Raw genomic sequence first — 13364 nt, forward strand, 5'->3', positions numbered from 1 at the left:
CATTCTCGGACTAGGCTTCTTCTTATGCGTCTGGGATTTAGATCAACTCTCAGAGACCTCAGAATCATGGACAAGTACAAGACCATCGCTGCTGTGAATATGATAGAAAACGTACAACTGTCAATCGTTGTGTGTGACAATACTGACCCCATGAGACGTAATTCACAACACAGTGCTGAGTAAGCTAATCTGAACTATGCTGGCAATAAAGAAACGTGTATTGGCCCAGGCTGAGGTTACATCTCTGTGTGTATTTATTTTCAGGGCACCTAACATGTCAATTCAATGTAATCAATAAAGAAATATGAATGACAAACTATAATACTAAATTGGTAGAGCTTACGTCAGTCAAGAACAACCTTTACTGGTCAAACGATACCTTGAGCATAGACGGGCATCCTTCGCAGGACAATGTACTATTCACAGCCGGGGGGACCAGGTATATGGTCAAAAGAGGAATGGAGGAGGCTTAGGCATGGATCCCATCCATCCAGAGCCAGACCTTTCAGGCGTGAAATTAGGAAACATTGCTACACGCAAAAGATGGTGGAAGTTTGGAACTCTCTTCCGTAATGGCAGCTAATGCTGGGTCAATTGTTAGTTTTAAGTTTGAGATATATTTTTATTAATCATAGGTCATACGGGTAATGGGGCAAATGTAGGTACATGAAGTACGGGAAAGATGGTGGTGTATTGGTAATGTCACTGGACTAGTAATCCAGAAGCCCAGACTAATGCTCTGGCAAATGGGTTCAAATCCCACCATGGAAGCTGGTGGAATTCGAATTAAACTAATAAATCTGGAATATAAAGCTAGCCTCAGGAATGGTGACCATAAAACCTTAATCGATTTTTGTAAAGGAAGGAAACCTGCCATCCTTATCTGGTCTGGCCCACATGTGACTCCAGATCCACATCAGTGTGGCTAACTCTTAACTGTTCTGAAATAGCCTAGCAAGCCCCTTGGCCCAAGGGCAATTAGAGATGGGGTCAACAAATGCTGGTCTTGCCAGTGATGCCCAGGTTCCATGAAAGAATTTAAAAAAAGGTTGTAGATCAGCCATTATCTCACTGAATGTTGTGACCGGCTTGAGGAGTTGAATGGCCTTTCCGTTCCACTCAGTCAAAGACAAAAATATCAAGCCCTAGAGGTGATGCAGGGAGGCCCGTCTAGTGACAAGGACTTTACGTATGAGATAAAACAGTGGGAGAAGCAACCTTAGAAAAGTAGATAAGATAGAGGATGGCATGGATGAGGTAAATCTGGAACAGAACTTCAGGGTAAGTCAAGGAAGCAGGTCAAATAGGGCACGGGCTCAAGCTGGTAAAACCAAATGTACGATGAAAAGCAGGAAGAATTTCTTCACAAGGTGTGATCAGTGCTTAGAATGTACTCCGTCCTAGCTTTGGTAGTGGATGCAGAAACCTTAGAGAGTTTCAGAAGCCGGAGGGGGGACTACAGGCTTTCCTGTCTAGATGGATGAGCTAAGTTAGCTGACTGCCCTTCCTCCCCTGAACATGTTGGACTTAAAGTGAATTGGCCATGTTTCCACTTCTGACTTGCAGTTCCAGCATCAAGAACTCCCAAGTTAGGTATAGCAAAGTTTTAGAAGCTCCCTCTTCCCTGCCCAAACCACATGTCTTAACCCCAATCTTTGGAAACGCACCAAAGTGGCATGTGGCCCATTCCACACACAATTCAAAGTTATGTTAAACTTGTATAGGATTCTAGTTAGGCCACACTTAAATAACACTGTGCAGAATTCTATGCTATGAAAAAAAGACATAGAAACAATGGAGAAAGTGAAAAATAAATAAGCAAGAATGGTACAAAAACTAAGTATTCAAAGCTGCCAGGAAAGATTGAATACATTGAGATTTTCCTCTTTAGAAAAGAGATATAGAGGTGATCCAACAGAACTCTTTAAAATTATGATGGGGCTTGATACATTGGATGTAGAGAAGATGTTTCCATTTGTGGGGTATGCAAAACTAGAAGTCATAAATATAAGCTAAGCATTAATAAATCCAATAGGAATTCAGAAGTTTCTTTACCCAGGGAGTGATGAGAATGTGGAACTCACTACCACAAGGAGCCATTGGGGTGAATAGCATAGATGCATTCAAGGGGAAGTTAGATAAAAACATGTGGGACGAAGGATTAGAAGGATATGTTGATCGGGGTAGAAGAAATAGAATAGGAGGAAGCTTTTACCGAGCATAAACACCAGCACGGACTCTTGGGCTGAATAGCCAGTTTCTGTCGATTCTATGTAAATTGAAAGAATGTGGTCCAGAATAAGAGGAATGAAGAAAATTAGGGTTAGAAAAAGCTTACTTACTTCAGGCTGTCACTGGTTAAAATAAAAACACCTCCTAAGCCTCATTATCTCAAGGATTATCCGTCATGTATCTCAGTTCCACTTATTTTTTTTCACTTGCGTTTCTTCATTTCACACGCTGACTCCTCACTCTCTGCACTTGTTTTCGCCTGAGTGACAGCAATTTCACATGGTGGCAACTGCATGGTAGCATGAAAGCCCGTCGCCATGGCAACCTCATCAGTAACCAGTCTTTTCACACAGTATTGGAACAGGAGGTGCTTGTGCCATTGATGGAATACTTGAGATCCTCTCACTCAGCATGGCCCTTCTCTTGGTGAAGATGCATTGGTCACCCAGGGGCAAGCAGTTAAGGTGAAGCCATGGTGAAGTACTGACTCATACCGAGAAATAGAACTTACACTTCTGTAGCACCTTTCACGTTAATTATCACTCCTACTTAAGTACCTGAGCACATAAGCTTGGCTGATACTTCAGTGCAGAAAGTGCTGCATTGTCAAAGGTGTCAAGAGAAATGTTAAACTTAGAACCCATCTACCTGTTCAGTTGAATGTCAAAGATAAGGCAACACTATAAAAGGAGCAGGGAGTTCTCCCAGTGTCCTGGCCAACATTTCTCTCAGCAACTAACTCCACAACAAACAGATAAACTTGTCACTTATCTCATTGTTTGTGGGATCTTGCCGCATTACAGCAGTGACTACATTTTAAAAATAATCCATTACATTTGAAGCAGTCTGTGGTAGCCTGAGGATGCCATGTTCTACAGAAATGAATGATTTTTCTTCTTTCAGTTTCAGGTTCTAGAACAAATTAGCAGAGCTCCCAGTGACCAAGAGAATTACTGTACATAATGGAAACTGTAGCTTCAGCACAGAACCCATTACCTCAACACTGGGCCAGATCCACAAGCGAACGTCAGCATTCTGAAAAGGGGAAAAAAATAACATGCATTTATATACCACCCTTCACAACGTCCAGGCGTTCCAAAGAGCCTTGCAGCCAATATGCACTTTTTGAAGTGTAGTCACTGTTGAAATATAAAAGACATGGGGCAGCCCATTTGCGCACTGCAAGGTTCCACAAATAGCAATGGGATAATGACCAGATAATTCGCTCTCAAGACATTGGTTTAGGGATAAATATTGGTCAGGTCCCAGGGAACACTTCCCTGCTCTTCTTCGAAATAGTGCCACGGGATCTTGTGCATCTACCTGAGGGGGCAGATGGGGCCTTGGTTTAACATCTCATCTGGAAGACCGTACGTCTGACAGGACATGTGGCCTGGACAGATAAGGGGTTTTTCAGAACAAGTTAACTAAATAATAGTGAGCTATGATACAGATGGTATTTACTTATTTTTACTTTATTTTTATACACAGTTTATGATATATCAAAGAGCTTTATAAGCACTAAGTTACATTTTGCTGCCACTGCTATTATACAGCAGGCAATTTGTATACATCAAGGATCCACAAATAGCAATGAACTGCATGTTCAGTTAATCTATCTTGGTTTATTGGATGAATAATAAATGCTGGCCGAGACACCAGCTGCTCTTAGAATTGTGCAGCGGGATCTGCTACCTGTCTTGTGCACACAGAGCCTCGGTTTAAGCATCTCATCCGAAAGACGGCATGTCTAACAACGTGGCACTCCCTCAGTAACGCACTGGAGCATCAGCTGTAGTGAGGCTTAGAACACACAGCCCTCCGTGTCAGAGGCAAGCACTCTGCCTGTTGCGTCAGGCTGACACCCACAGCTAGTTTAATATTTCAGTTATAATGTTTTAAGGGTACTTATAAACACACATTTTAACTGAAGTAACCAGGAGATTAGGAGTTGGGAGCCCGGCTGTAATATATTAACCGGCGTGAGTAACCTTTCTATTCGTTCATGGTGTTGCTGGCCAGGCCATCATTTATTGCCCATCCCTAATTGCTCTTGAGAAGATAGAGGTGAGCTGCCTTCTTGGACCACAGTGCTGAGGGGCTTGCCAGGCCATTTCAGCCGACATTTAAGAGTCAACCACATTGTTGTGGGTCTGGAGTCACATGTAGGCCATGTGAGGACAGCAGATTTCCTTCCCTAAAGGACATTAGTGAACCAGATGGGTTTTTACGACAATGGTTTCATGGTCATCATTAGATTTTTAATTCCAGAGTTTTATTGAATTCAACAAAATTGCCTTGGTGGGATTCAAACTCAGGTCCCTGGTTACTCTGGGTCTTTGGATTACTAGTCTAGTGACAATACCACTATGCCACCGCCTCCCTGAGAGAGTTAATAAAGAGAATGTGTGTGTCAATGATTTTTCATTTTCATTTTGAAAATGGATTTTCTTAATATATTGGATTTTTAAAAATATTTTGGTAAACCTTAGAGGAGTCTATGCTGGCAAGAAAACACCATGTGAGGGTAAATAACTCAATGGGCAGATCATGTATAAATCAGGAATGCCCTGTTATAATCTCTATCAGTGGCATTAGATGATGTGTGTCAGAACAGTGATTGAAGTATAATTAGCTTCAGTGGCTTGGGCAGTGAAGGAACACTCCCACTCTTCTTTATCCATCCGGATTCCGGGGAGTTCCAGTGTGGACGTTAGTTAGAGCTTGGATTGGATGTGGGTGTTATGCCCTACACCCCCAGGACTGCTTTCTCTCTGGTTGAATATCCTGGTTACATTCCCCATCAGAGTTCACACATGAAGAATAGACACTCATGGAAGTTACCACAGGGCACAAGTTTCAGAAGGTGAAGCTGGAGAAGGACAGAAGAAACTTTCATTTGCATATTTAGCTTCTTTCTGCTTTGTCTCTTTTTCTGTTTATCTTTCCCCGCTTTTTATTTATTATAGACAGTTTTCCTCTTTTTTTTATCACCACTTAATCCATCATTTTCTGTTCATTGTGTCTTCTTTCTGTTTTCTGGTCTTGTATCTTCCTCCCTTGTTGTCTCCTCCATTTTCCCTTATCATGTTTTTACTTCCCTTCCAATTCCATAAAATCCAAAGGATTAAAGGCACCACCCATGATCGGTGATTTGCTGATAAACAGCCAATAGTAGTAGAGGGATATACACAGCCTCAGTGAGCATTAATAAGCTCCTGAGCTTTAAAATCTCTTGTACTGGGAGCCAGGGAGGGACCTGGTGAAGGAATCAGCTCCGGCTATCTTAAGGACATCCAGTCATTATACAGCCTGCAGCTGAAAGAGCCAGATGGATATTACCAAACAGCAGACTGCTCGGAATACAGACTCATTATCTTTAAAGAGACTTGGTTACTTGGAATCTGAATATGCCTAGACGGGGGACTCTACTTCTAATTTGTCTGTAAGTATGAAGCAAAGCAGGAGTCAACCAAACAGTGCACTGCTGATCTTCACCTTGTAGAATGAGACCAACAGCACCCTTTGTCTTCTGGGTCTGGGAATCTTTTTCAGCCGACATCCCACTGGCAGCATCTTAACAGAAACACCCGTGACTTTTTTTTTTAAAAAAAAAAAAGAAATTCAATTGACGCCTCGACAAATTTTCAGCTATGGACCAAGAGTCAACTCTGCTGGCAGGCAATGCTACTAACTTTACAGATGTGCTGGGTCACGCATTTCAATACTCACTCTCCTCCAGCGATGTGCTCTACAGCGACTATAAACCCCCTCAGAGAGAACTGATCCCTTTGCCCAAAGCCGTGCTCTACCTACTCATGGCTGCCCTAGTGGTGGTGGCAGTGGCTTATGCCATTGTGGGACATCTCCTTAAAGATCTTGCATATGACTTTGCAGGTGAGTTCAATGCGACTTATCATTTAAGATGGGGGTAGGTGAAATGCTTTTTGGACTTGGTTGCTTTGTTATTAAAGGGGAGAGAGTCAATGGTGAAGATGAATTTCCTATTGTAAGTTTCTTTCAGCAGTTTATATTGCAGAGTGTCTTTTAACCGAATGTTACACACTGAATCCCCTAAGATCAACCTGAGGATTGAAGTCAAAGAGTGGTCGTCAGTCTGTTTAACTCTTTCCTTCCCACCACTCTTCTCCACAGCTGACACTCCGATGCAGGGTTATGAGCCTGCTGCGTTGTCAGAGATGTGGGATTAGTTTTTAGTTGATCCTATCTGCCTGATCAGGTGGACCATAAAAGACCTTGTGACACCAATTGAAGAGCAAGGGATCTCCCCCAGTGTTCTGGCCAACATTCCTTCCTCAACCAACAGCATCAGAAAATCAGATTAAACTGCCATATACTTAATTGTTTGTAGAGGCTTTTGGCACAGCTTCCAACTCCGTGACCTCTACTACCTCGATTGAGGGCAACAGGCACATGGGGACACCACCACCTGCAAGCTCCCCTCTAAGCAACACACTATCCTGATTGGAACTATATTACCTCGCTGTTCCTTCACTGGCGTTGGGTCAAAATCCTGGAACTCCCTCCCTAGCACATTCTTGGTGTACTGATACCACACAGATTGCAGCAGTTCAAGAAGGTGGTTCACCACCACCTTTCAAAGGCAATTAAGGATGGACAATAAACGGTCAGCAACACTCACATCCAAAGAATATATAAAATCACTGCAGTATTTGCCAATACAAGGTTAGTACACTCCAAAAAAAAGGATTCATTATGTTGACATAACAAGCAACTGTAAAAATCCAAATACTTAACTACTTGCAATCCAATGTGTGCAATTTTGATTTCCTTGCTCTAAAGCAAATTGCCTTTGTAGACTTACAAGCCTGGTCAATTAAGGTTGCCCGATTTAACTCTGAGGTTCTCAGTAAACTCTGGGGGAATCACTAGCTGTTACTGGATTTTAAGAGCTCCCGCAATCTCATGGACTGAGGAACTCCACAGAGCTAGGTTCACCACAGTGGAAGGAGATGTTGTTTGAACAGCTTAAAATTCTCTGGCAGGCAGCTAGTACGTGGAGATGGAACTTGCAAGGAGTTAAAAGCAGGGCGACACTTTGGGAATAAAGGACAGGGAAAGCAAAGGGTGCCTGTTTACTGTGTCACTAGAGACACAATCAATAGAGAACGACTTCATTATTTTGTTCTGATCATCACCCTCTCTCCGGAAGGCAAGTCTCTCACCGAGGCACAATTATAGAGGGGCTAGCCCCATCTAAACGCCTATCCTTTGAATAACCAGCAGGCTATTTGACCATGGGGACCATCACAGTTGTCTGTTCCTGTTCCAACTTGCTGTCCTGACTCAGACACGATCCACATCCCTAGGCCTGAAAGGCCAACCAATACCTTAGCAGAGATCAGCCAAATTGAGAGATCGAACCAGATGGCCCTTGGGTGTGGGAACCATATGGTGGTTTTGGGGGGGGGGGGGGGCATGTATTTATCCACCAATGCCTGGCCTGTGTTGAGTTATTTCACCTTTAAGACCACAACCTCCAATTCATGTAAGTAGGTACATCATGACCTCAAGTAGAGACCAATGGCTCTTAGTTCAAATCGATGCTATTAGAGTTTAGCAATGTGGTCACCTAACAAAGCGCTGACTAGGGATTACAACTGGGTAACTCACAGCCCTTGCCTTGCAACACACTGAGAATGGTTGATACTTTAAAAGGGTGATCTGCTGAGTTGGATTATTCAGCCTCACCCTGTTAAATTGCTGCTATTAATAGTGAGCAGCATGCTATCAAGGAGCTGGGTGACCTGTGCTTAATCCATGCTTAGTTGCACTAAAAGCCTCCCAGATCTTACAAGCCTTGTTTAAAAGAAGTGACAGTTTAATCATCTCTCTGTTGGGGGTCTGTTCTCATTCAGTACTATCTGTGATCAAAAATGACGGTCAATCTGCAAATGTATTGTTTATACAGCTCAGGGAGCGCATCGAATGATTACACATATCTATCAACACACGCCTACTCTTGTTAATCTTTCAGCACTGCTTAGAACCATGAGCAGTTAATCTCTATTTACATCAATCAGATGTTACAGTCTTAATGGGACAACCAATTACAGATAGCTCAACTGAGCAACAGAATAATACATCAGTGCATCACATGGTACAAGACTCCAGCTGTTATATGGTGATCCTTGAGCAATGCCACAGGAGATCAGTTATATTATTTCTCAAAACCCTCGCTTCTGCTGGCTAGAGAGCAGAAAAACGGTTTTGTACAGTGACTGATGCATTTCAATTTGATATGCTATTGCTGCTATGTTGTAGAAAATGCAACTGCAATGGACAAATATGAATCTTTAGAATTGAAAAGCAGCTGTCATTAATGTGATCAGAACTTTAATCATCCAGTGTCTAGTCTCATCCTGGGCAATCTGTGACAAAGGAAGATCCCAGCAAATTGGGAACTGGGTGACGCTGGCAAAGGCTGCACTGATTGTCCATCCCTGGTTGCCTCAAGGTGTTGGCGGGATCTTTTCTTGGACTGTTGGCAGCAGAGGTTTACTAGAATAGCACCAGCAATGAGACATGTCAGCTAATGTGAAGCGAATAGAAAAACTGGATTGCTCTCGGTGTCTGGAATTCCCTGCCAGAGGAGGTGGTGGAAGCAGGCATGACAGTGGTGTTTAAAAGGCTGCTTGACAAATACATGAATAGGATGGGAATAGAGGGATACGGACCCCGGAAGTGCAAAATGTTTTAGTTGACGGGCAATATGATCGGCGCAGGCTTGGAGGGCCGAAGGGCCTGTTCCTGTGTTGTACTTTTCTTTGTTCTTTGTTCTGAGAAAGTTGAACGCGTCCAAAATTATGAAGGACTAAACTTTTCCCACTGGCAGAGAGCTGCCAATCAGGGAACAGATTCGAAATCATTGGCAAAAGAAACAGGAAGGGAGAGGAAGAAAGGAAACCTTGCAAAGGAAAAAAAAACGCAGGGCAATAGGGAAAGTACAGAAAAGAACATCAGCAGATGGGCTGGGGTTTTTTTTTTAAAACAGTCCAGCTGATTTTCATGGTTACATTCCCTGGTGCTAGCCTATAAATAACCAGATTTACCAAATTCAACAATTTACCAAGATGGGATTTGAATATCTGGCCCCTAGAATATTTCTCCAAAATCATAATTATGATAACTATGTCCCTTGAGAAACCAAATCACTCCAACGTTCCAAACTAGGGAAAGACCAAGACATCACTCCAACAGATAACCAATCATTTATCTTCTGTCTGTATGAATATAGTATTTCCACAGAAGGCAGCCATTACATTTCCACTATTAAAATATGGAATATTAAACTAGTCTCAGCAGTGATTACATCAGTAATGGCCTAGGAAGACATTCAGTTGTGGCACTCGGAAATGGCAACAAAGCTGGCCTTGCCAACAATGACCGCATCCCATGAAAAACTAAAGGAAAGCTTCAATGTTTAAGTGGGATGTAGTGACTGCAATGTCCCGCACCATCTGCTGATTCCATCTTTAAGTCACTTCACCTACCAATCCTGAAACAAAATTGACTGCTACATAATAACAGTGGGAAAACTTTAAAATCACAATTCTCTAGTTGTACAGCTCTTTGGGATGTATAAATCTAAGTTCCTGGAATAAAAGTCATGCAGTGGTTGAGTATCTCTCTCCTGTTCTCTAGCCTTACTGCTGAGGAGCCAAGTTACACTGATTTAGCTGATGACAGTCATGGCTTTGTGAGAATACGGATTCAAACTCCACCCCAGCACAGAATCTAAACTGGCACTGCAGTACCAAGGGAACGCTGTATTGGTCAAGATGTTAAACCAATCCTTCATGGCACAGTTCAACGATGAGCAAGGAGCTCTTCCAATCTCCTGCCCACTATTTATCCCTCAACCAGCATACCCACAACAGAATAAATGATCATCTCTCTCATTGCTGTTTGCAAAGATTGTGTTTGATGCAAATTGGCTACTTCAGTTTCTTACATAATTAATAGCTAAAAAAAATGTGAAGTGTTTTGGGACATATTAGGGACGTTAAAGCTGCTAGAGAAATGCAACTTTGCCATCTCTCTTCAAACAATCTTTCAAATAACCAGGGAGTAAGTTAAGCAAATGAGCCAGACTTGAGATGTTTTCTGCCAGTGAGTTATATGATCTGGGACACAGCCAATAAGAGTGATGAAGCAGTTTGAGTGGCCTCCAGTACTGTATCATTCTATAATTTTAGATGATAGAAATCATATCCACTTCAAGTAAGTTGTCTTCCTTCAAATGTTTTCCCAATAGATTGCATATTTGGTCCAAGGCAGCACGATACTGAGACCGGCAATGATCTGAAGTGCACCACGCATGAAACGTCCTTGTACCCTCTTCAGAATCAGGAGGAAGTCCAAATCCCAGAAGAGGAGACTCTGGATCTACCGCAGGAGACGTGATTTCAGAAACAGGAATTGAGGGATGGATTCACCAAAGAAGACTTGAACAGCAAAATCCTCATCCCATCAGTAACACCAACCAAACTCATTTCAATGGCATCAACCACCACCAACACTGAGCTGGTATCTTGAAACTGATAACGTTGACAAATTGGTCAAGTTTACTTGTGACATTTTAAATCCCTAATGTATTTCCTGATTTGGTTTAGCTTCGGATGGTCTTCTCTCTAGGCTGCAACAAGAGCATTAATTTTCCCTCTTAGCTCACCCCTATCATATTTGGAATAATCTCTTGTTGCTATTCTCTGCACCTACCCTTCAAACTTGCGCATCCCTGGTGAACATCTGGCAAATTCTGTTTGCTTCAAGCAAACGTTCTAGGTTTTAAATGCTTGAAATTTGAGCAGTTTCCACGCACGTTATCGGTGAGTCTCAATACCACTCAACTGATGGACGTGGCAGCAGTGTTGCATGAAAAAATACGGTGATTTGTCACGGGGTTATAAAGATTTGCTGGTAAAGCAAAGCAGCACTTCAAAAAACTGCTAAAAATCGCTCATTAACTTGGATTAGTGATTTGGTATGGCACAACATGCAGCAATTTCCTACTCACCACATGCTACTCTTGCAATTGTATATGGAAATCCTGGAGACATCTTCCCGGATTCACTCGTTCTAATTCCCGGCAATATCCTTTATTAAATATTCTGGACCTGAAATACTGGCACTGTATCAGTCTGTACAGATTCAATATTTTATAAAGAAAGTAAAACATTGACATGGGTACCCAATTGTCAACCGTCCCAGAGCCGTGAAATTTTCCAGCCCTTGATTTCAATGCTATTCTGGTTGCAGTGCTGGTGTAACCACCTCTTCCTCTCACCCCAGTTGGCACAGGTGGATGATTGCCAATTGTCCCAACCAACAGGAAAGTGACCATCCGAGGGTGGACCCGCAGATGGTAAATTAGCTTATTGTTTAGCTCCTGTGCCTAGACACAAGAAAGCTAACACAAATAACAGTTAATGCTGTGGTGAATGATATTCCAAGCCACTTGCATCATAATTTGGCTCTCTGAAGTTCCCCAGAATGGATAGCAATTCCTCCTAGCAGAGGATGCAGCCGATGAGCAGCATGCTTGCTGTGAACAGAACATCCATAGCATGTCAACTAATAGTAACAGTCTAGAATTGGTGCTTCTGCACAAGGGCTAGGCTTGGTTGAATTGGATAATGCACGAGACTGGTCACATCTGCTTTCAGCTGCAGAAATCTCAGGCTTTGAGAAGTTAGCACATTGTTACTGACCCCATTAACAGCCCAATAGTTTAAATGGGCAAATGTGGTGCTCAGCTGCACTGACTAGACTGACCTCTGGTCCATGTTGAGTTAGTTGATCTCAGCCAAGGTGACAAATAGGATGCTATAATTGATAAAAGCAAAAAACTGCAGATGCTGGAAATCCAAAACAAAAATAAAAATAAAAATACAAATACCTGGAAAAACTCAGCAGGTCTGGAGAGGAACACAGTTAATCACTTTATCACCCCACCAGCCTCCATATTCAAAGAATCATCCTCTGCCATTTCCACCAACTCCAGCATGATGCCACCACCAAACACATCTTCCCTTCACCCCCCTGGCGGCATTCCGCAGGGATTGTTCCATCTGGGACACCCTGGTCCACTCCTCCATCACCCCCCTACACCTCAACCCCCTCCCACAGCACCTTCCCATGCAACCTCAGAAGGTGCAACACCTGCCACTTTACTTCCCCTCTCCTCACCATCCAAGGGCCCAAACACTCCTTTCAAGTGAAGCAGCATTTCACTCGCACTTCCCTCAATTTAGTCAACTGCATTCGTTGCTCCCAATGCGGTTTCCTCTACATGGGAGAGACCAAACGCAGGCTGGATGACTGCTTTGCAGAACACCTCCGGTCTGTCCGCAAGTATGACCCAGACCTCTCTGTCGCTTGCCATTTCAACACACCACCCTGCTCTCATGCCCACATGTCTATCCTTGGCCTGCTGCATTGCTGCAGTGAAGCTCAACGCAAACTGGAGGAACAGCACCTCATCTTCCGACTAGGCACTTTACAGCCTTCCGGACTGAATATTGAGTTCAACAATTTTAGATCATGAACTCTCTCCTCCATCCCCACCCCCTTTTTTACCTCTACCTTTTAGCCTATTTCAATTCCTTCCCCCCATCCCCACTACGGCTATCTGTACCTTGCTTGTCCTGCTTTCTACCCTTAATTAGCACATTCCTTAGATAATATCACCACCTTCAACACCTCTTTGTCCTTTTGTCTGTGACATCTTTTGGTTATCTCCACCTATCACTGGCCCTCTATCCAGCTCTTCTTGTCCCACCGCCCACCACCCCCCCCCCAAACCAGCTTATATTTTCACCTCTCTTCTATTTTTACTTAGTTCTGTTGAAGAGTCATACGGACACGAAACGTTAGCTGTGGCCCTCTCCGCAGATGCTGCCAGACCTGCTGAGTTTTTCCAGGTATTTTTATTTTTGCTATAATTGATAGTTCGCTTTGGTCCCTGGAATGAGTGTGTGTGGGTGCACACGCATGGCATCAGGTTCAAAAATGAAGCCCTCAGTGGTGGAGCAGTCTGCCAGCAATGTCCAGGTTTGCATGTGAATGGCTGCCCAAGGCTTTATGCA

The sequence above is a fragment of the Carcharodon carcharias genome, chromosome 30 (genome assembly GCF_017639515.1).
Source record: "Carcharodon carcharias isolate sCarCar2 chromosome 30, sCarCar2.pri, whole genome shotgun sequence".
NCBI lineage: Eukaryota > Metazoa > Chordata > Chondrichthyes > Lamniformes > Lamnidae > Carcharodon > Carcharodon carcharias.